The sequence below is a fragment of the Dasypus novemcinctus genome, chromosome 3 (assembly GCF_030445035.2).
Source record: "Dasypus novemcinctus isolate mDasNov1 chromosome 3, mDasNov1.1.hap2, whole genome shotgun sequence".
In the NCBI taxonomy this organism is placed as follows: Eukaryota; Metazoa; Chordata; class Mammalia; order Cingulata; family Dasypodidae; genus Dasypus; species Dasypus novemcinctus.
The window spans coordinates 164,345,933-164,353,355 of record NC_080675.1 but is presented as its reverse complement, the minus strand read 5'-3'; positions in this window follow the sequence as shown (position 1 = coordinate 164,353,355).

Genomic DNA, 7,423 nt, shown 5'->3' with positions numbered 1-7,423 from the left:
ACCCACACTATCAGGGACTTCTTTCTCCCCTTCTGCTAGGTGTCAGCAAAGTTCTTTTTTTTAAAAAAAAATTTATTTATTTTTCTCCCCTTCCCCTCCCCGCCCACACCCATTGTCTGTTCTCTGTGTCTATTTGCTGCATCTTCTTTTGTCCACTTCTGTTGTTATCAGTGGCACGGGAATCTGTGTTTCTTTTTGCTGCGTCATCTTGTTGTGTCAGCTCTCCGTGTGTGCAGCACCATTCCTGGGCAGGCTGCACTTTCTTTCACACTGGGTGGCTCTCCTTATGGGGCGCACTCCTTGCGCCTGGGGCTCCCCTATGCGTGGCAGGGCACTCCTTGTGCACATCTCAAGGAGGCCCGGGGTTTGAACCGTGGACCTCCCATGTGGGAGACGGGCGCCCTAACCACTGGGCCAAGTCTACCACCAGCAAAGTTCTTTCTGCAAGGGTCCAATAGGCTTTTTGGACCATTTCGGTCTCTGTTGCAACTACTCTGCCACTGTTGGCAAAGGCAACCCTAGACAATATGTAAACAAATGGGTGTGGGTGTATTCCAGTAAAACTTTATTTATGGACATTGAAATTAGAATTTCATGTCATTCTCATGTGCCATGAAATATTATCCTTAAAGTTCTTTTCCCAAGCCTTAAAAAAACATAAAACCATTCTTAGCTCGTGGGCCATACAAAACCCACAGGCCAGACCGTGTTGACCCCTGCTCTGAACCACTCAGATTTTTCTCAGACGTTTGAACGTGAATAGCAGGTTAACGAGAGAGTTGTTGCGGCCAGAGGCATGATTAGTATTGACATGATGGAGAGGTGTTAACGTGGTCTTTTTTCCTAGGAGACATTTGCTAAAATCTGCACAAAGCTCATCTGAGACAAATTAGTGCGTTGTAGTCCCTGCTCCTCTTAACTAGACTTGCCTAAATGAAGCATCACTTTCCTTGGACAAATCATACACCCCCCCCCCCATTGGCCTCATTTGCTGTGTTGTGTGTGTGTGCATGTTTAATGAGAAGGCATGACTAGTTATCTTCAAGGCTCCTTCCAGCTCTGAAACTCTGAGTCCATAAAAATATACCAGATTTTCAGGGCAAAGTTTTTCCTTGCCCACCCTCTTTCTTTCTCTCTTCTCAAATCCTGCGAATGTCCTCCCTCTTGACCCTGCCTCCTGCCTGACAGTCTATTTCAAGGCTGGCAGGATTATCGTATCCAAAAGCATCACAGGAAAAAAAGCAGTCAAAATATCCAGGATAATAGAACAAAGCCGGCAAGAGGTGAAGGGGTGTGTAATTGTTATTCTTTGTGTGGACGAGTAAAGCTGCATGTTTAAGGCATCTCATGATAGCAGAGGTTTTTCTTTCTTTTTTTTCAGGGGCAAATGCAATACTCGCATGTTTGCTTTTTTCCCCCAGGGAAAAAAATAAGAGGAATTCCTTTTCATTGGGATTTAATGAAATCTTTTTCCTTCTTTTATGTCGGTAACATGAGGTTTTAGCAGATCTCTGATCTCGCGCTGAATAAAAAACACAGCCTTACAATGGAGCTCTGAGGCTGGGGCTTGAACCCAATCTGGATTACGGCTCTCAGCAGCAGGCATTCTTTAACTAATGGGAAGGGGGGCGTGCGCCTTTGGAGCTGATGCTGAGGGACTGGCCCCTGGGAACTGAGCCCTACACTCCCTGCCTATTGTTCCGCCCTAATCTGAAGCCAGTCCCTGGGAGGCTGAGCCTTGCAATCAGATGCTCAGGGGCTTGCATTAAGCTGCTAGCCAGGTGGAAGCAAGGCGCGCGCCCCGCAGAAGCCACTCTGGGCATTGAGCAGGGAAACAAATCACAGCTGAGAAAGTCGGGATGCTGGTTCAGGCATTTAACCTCTGTGAGTCTCAGTTTCTTCATCTGTGCACTTGGGTCAACCACATTTTTGTCCCAGGGTCTCTCTGGCCTGTGGGTACAAAAGGGATCACGGTGACACGTTTGGGAGTTTGTGAACCTCTCATTGATTAATTGTAGGACCTCGGCCTTTTTCTGTCCCCTTGCCTGCCCCACTCCTCCGTTTCCCTTTGTTACCTCCTAACCTTTCCAGGAGGTGATTTAGATGCATGCGGCCTTGAACTCTACTTGTATGCTCCCATTCCCAAATCCGGGTCACACTGTCACCTGGTCCTGCAGGAGCACTGCTGAGCTCCAAGGGGTCACAGTGATGCAGGAAAACAGCCCATCTGGTTTTTGGTTTCAGTGCTGCTCTCCCACTGGGCTCCAACCCATTGGAGGGGACATGGGGACAGAAGCTGTGCCACACTCTTCATTTCCTTGTGTTTCTTATCATTCCCCAAACACTGTGCTAACCTTCTCCTCTTTTAGTCAAACAAAAGCCTCAGTGCTTATTTCCTGCAAAAACGCTTAAGGTGCTGAATGCAGACCGCCCTGCTATGTGTCTGCTCTGTATCACAGGGCAGATCACAGAGCTCTCTTGACCATTCCGAGGAATAAGGCTACCACACTAGGGGTAGCCACCACTTGTTGAGTGCTGCCTGTTGGCCGGGTTGGTGCTGAGCTCTGCTCAAGCCTTAACTCACCAAATCTGCCAAACAACCCATTTTCAGAAAGCAAGCCTCGGGGAAGACAAACGGGTTTGAAATGCATGAGTGCCAGCAGCAGGATTCAAGCCCAGGTAATCTGATTCTAGGAGGTGGGTTTTTAGGTAGTGCTTTGTGCCTGTAAATTACTTCCAGCAGAGACTGGCTGCAGTAGCGCCTCAGGACCTATCACTAGTTGTCTCTTTACAGCTGGGAGACCCCAGCTACCTTCGGGCTAGGACAGAGGTGCAAGAGAAGACTAATAAGCAAGAGGGAGGACCTAGACAGTAAATGCTGCCACATTCAGAGGAGAAATGCTGGCAGTGGGCTGAAACTTTGAGGACAGGGGGGATTTAATAAGTAGAGAGAAAGACAAGGGAAGTCCAGGCAAGGCAGAAAGAGCTGTCATCTCTGTGAGAGCCAGTATTTCTCAGATGCTGGGAACTTCCCATGTCAGAATTATTTGGGAGTAATAGTTTAAAATGATTTGACATGCTGGTTTAAAAATATCTCTATTACAAATAGTGCAGCCACAGTGGAAGCGGGTTTGGTGGTTCCTTAGAAAGTTAAATTTAGAATTACCATATGACCAAGCAATCCCACTCCTAGGTATATACCCAGAAGAATCAGAAGCAGGGACTTGAACAGGTGCTTGAATACCAGCGTTGTTCGCAACAGCCAAAAGGTGGAAACAACTCAAGTGTCCATCCACAGATAAATGGGTGGACAAAATGTTTTACATACATACAATGGAATACTATTCAGCCATAAGGAGGAATGATGTTCTGATACATGAGGCAATATGGATGGACCTTGAAGCATCTTGCAGAGTGAAATAAGTCAGACACTGTAACAGTTTGATATTGTTTATGAATTCCAAAAATAGATATTGGATTATGTTTGTAAACTGGTCTGTCCTTCCAGGCATATTAGAATATATTGGATTCAGAGGTTTCACTTTTACTTCATTAAATAATGATTAAGGCTTTTATTGAGCCACATCAGTAGGACGTTGAGTCCCTGTTCCCTTGGTGGGCAGGGACTCACAGAGAAACCAACCATACCACAGAGAAAGAAGGTTGGAGTTTTGATCCTGGAGACTGGGAAGTAAACACATAGAGAAACAGATATGTGAGGAAGGAAAGAGGGCTCAATTGGACACAGCAGAGGTCCTGGGAAGAGAGATGAGCCGCTTGCCTAGTAATGTACAGCTGGCCTTGTGGAGTAAGCAGAGGAGCTGAACCTGGAGAGAAGCAAGTCCCGGGAAGAGAGGAACCCAGGAAGCCTGAACCCTTGTAGAAGTCAGCAGCCATCTTGCTCTAGTACGTGGCAAGAGACTTTGGTGAGGGAAGTAACTTATGCTTTATGTCCTGGTAACTGTAAGCTTCTACCCCAAATAAATACCCTTTATAAAAGCCAACAGGTTTCTGCATTTTGCATCAGCACCCCCTTGGCTGACTAATACAGACACAAAAGGACAAATATTGTATGGTTTCACTTTTATGAAATATCTAGAATTAGCAAATTCAGAGACAAAAAGTCGATTAGAGGTAACTGGGGTTGGGGAGGGTAGGGGAACAGGGTGTTTGATGGGTGCTGAGTTTCTGTTGGGGCACATAAAAGTTTTTGGAAATAGACAATGGTGATGACTGCACAACATTGTGAATGTAATTAAAACTACCACATTGTCCACTTAAAAATGCCTTAAATGGATAAAATAGCAAATTTCATGTTATATATTTTATTACAACAAAATGTTTTTTAAAAAGCCCCATTCCCGATGATAATGTGTCAAACAGAGATGGTAATTCCTACCCCGTGTGAACGCTGCGTGCATCCATCCAAGGGGAGGGGATCTGGTGCAGCGACGATGATGGTGACGACCACCTGTTCAAGAGCTTCTACTTTCTTCAATCTCCAGCTCTACTTTGTTTTTTTTTTCAAAGATTTATTTTATTTATTTATTTCTCTCTCCTCCCCCCCACGCCCCCGTTGTCTCTTCTCTTTGTCTATTTGCTGCGTTTTCTTCTTTGTCCACTTCTGTTGTTGTCAGTGGGGCAGGAATCTGTGTTTCTTTTTGTTGCGTCATCTTGCTGTGTCAGCTCTCTGTGTGTGCAGTGCCATTCTTGGGCAGGCTGCACTTTCTTTTGCGCTGGGCGGCTCTCCTTACGGGGCGCACTCCTTGCCCGTGGGACTCCTCTACACAGGGAACACCCCTGCATGGCACGGCACTCCTTGCACGCATCAGCACTGCGCATGGGCCAGCTCCACATGGGTCAAGGAGGCCCGGGGTTTGAACTGCGGACCTCCCATGTGGTAGGTGGATGCCCTAATCACTGGGCTAAGTCCGCTTCCCTACTTTGGTTTTTAAAAGTGTAAATAAATCTTCGAATATTCCCTTGATTATCTTGACAGATCCCCACAGAGTAGCCAACTCCCCTGCCCAGCAGCCAGGAACCTCTAGACTTTGGCCCCATTACTTTGCCAGCTCCTTTTCTTGTTTCTCTTCTTTACAAACACCCTCGTGGGCTAAACCAGTTCTAACCTCTGCCCTCATAATGATACCTACTCTTTTCTTCTTAACTCCTCTGGGTCTTGGTTCTCTCATCTCTGTCATGTGGTGAGAATGGTGATTAAATGTGATAATCTGTGGACAGTGCTCAGGACACCATCTGGCCCATGTGGGATATACTCTGTATGTGTTAAAGGCAATTCCCAAGATCCCCACAAACTTTTTAGGAGGCACTTCCTCTGACTTCTATCTTTATCAGTGTATTAGTCAGCACTCTCTAGAGAAACAGAACTGACAGGATATATATATATATATATATATATATATAAGTGTGTGTGTTTATATCTCTGTGTGTGTGTATATATATAGTGGGCTTTTTGTAAGAATTAGCGCACACATTGGTGGGGATGGGCAAGCCCAAATTCCATAGGACAGGCCACAAGCTGGTTACTCTGATGAAGGTTTTCAGTGAATTCCCTTGGAGAAGCTGGCTGGCTGATGGAGAGATGGAAATTCTCCCTTCTGGCTGCTGCAATCATCACTTCTCCTTCATTCCCTTCAACTGATTGGATGAGACTTCTCTCATTGCTGAAGGCAGTCTCCTCAGTTGATCACAGATGTAATCAGCCATAGATGCCATCAACTTACTAATGATTTAAGTCCATGAAATATCCTCACAGGAACAGTCAGACCAGGGCTTGCTTGACCAAACAACTGGACACCATGACCTGGTCAAGTTGACACAGGAACTTAACCAGCACAGTCAGTAAATAGATGCAAGTATTTATTCCCAAAATGGATATTAGTAGACAATGGCTATTCTGATCTGTATAATTCAGAAATCCTAAGGAAATCACTTGACAGTTCAGTTCATTTCACCAATATTTATTTTGTGTCCTTGTTGTTCAGAGCACTGGGTGAGTGGATATCCTAGCAGGAAGTGAAATGTGAACTCATAATTCACTGTTTAAGACTGAACCAGCTTCTTGCCACAGCCCACTGTAATTGTCCTCCCATTCTCTGGAGAGCGAGATCTTGTACAGCTCATAGTTAGCCCCACCCTCTTGGGAATTTAAACCTTGCTTGCCTGCTCAGCTATATACTTCCATCTCCCCAAGGACTGGATATCCTGTGCATTGAGCACAGTTCTGGCTCTTTTCCTTTATCCCATCTTCTTGGGTGGCAACAGTCAGGCTCTGTTCTGAACATGGTGAGGCATATATGTGAAATTATTTCTAGGTTTGGCTAAGGATAAACTTTCCATTAATATAAAATTTAATTATTTTGACTGGGAGGTCTAGATAAGTTTCTGATGTTTTTTCCAAGATTTGGTTGTAGATTCAAAAGACATCTCTAGGTACTCCTTTTTATTTCTTTTTAGGGGAAATTTAATCCTGAGTGTAATGCAACAAATAGAGGAATTTGTAGTTAAACCTTTTGTTTACATGATTCCTGTAAGTCAGTCTCCAGATACCGCATGTTTATAATTTTATTTCCTACAGAAATATTGTAACATTTGTAATATTAAAATGGAAATAAAGGTTAAAAACATCGACGCCTATGTCTCTAAACAAATTGACAGTTTTCAACCTTTGGGATTTCATTTTAGTTCCTTTTAATATGAATATATATGTTTTTTCTATAGTTATAGCCATAAATAGAGATGATGGTAATATTACTTTAATACATTAAATATATAATAATAATATATATATATAAAAAATGAAAAGTCAAACACATCTAGTCTATGAGGTTAGTATATTATGATTTTTTTTTAAAATTTTTAATTAATTTATTTTTTATTAAAGTTAATAGATCACAAGGAATGTTACATTAAAAAACATTAAAAGGGAAGCAGACTTGGTCCAATGGATAGGGCATCCGTCTACCACATAGGAGGTCCGTGGTTCAAACCCTGGGTTTCCTTGACCTGTGTGAAGCTGGCCCATGCGCAGTGCTGATGTGCGCAAGGAGTGCCGTGCCACGCACGGGTGTCCCTGCATAGGGGAGCTCCACATGCAAGGAGTGTACCCTGTAAGGAGAGCCGCCCAGCGTGAAAGAAAGTGCAGCCTGCCCAAGAATGGTGCCGCACACACGGAGAGCTGACACAACAAGATGAAGCAACAAAAAGAAACACAGATTCCCGGTGCCACTGATAAGGATAGAACTGTCACAGAAGAACACACAACGAATGAACACAGAGAGCAGACAACTGGGGGCAGGGGGGAAGGGGAAATAAAAAAATAAAAATAAAAATAAAAAATAAAAAACATTAAAAAAAAACAAGAAACATAAGAGGTTCCCATATAACCCACTCCCCACCCCCC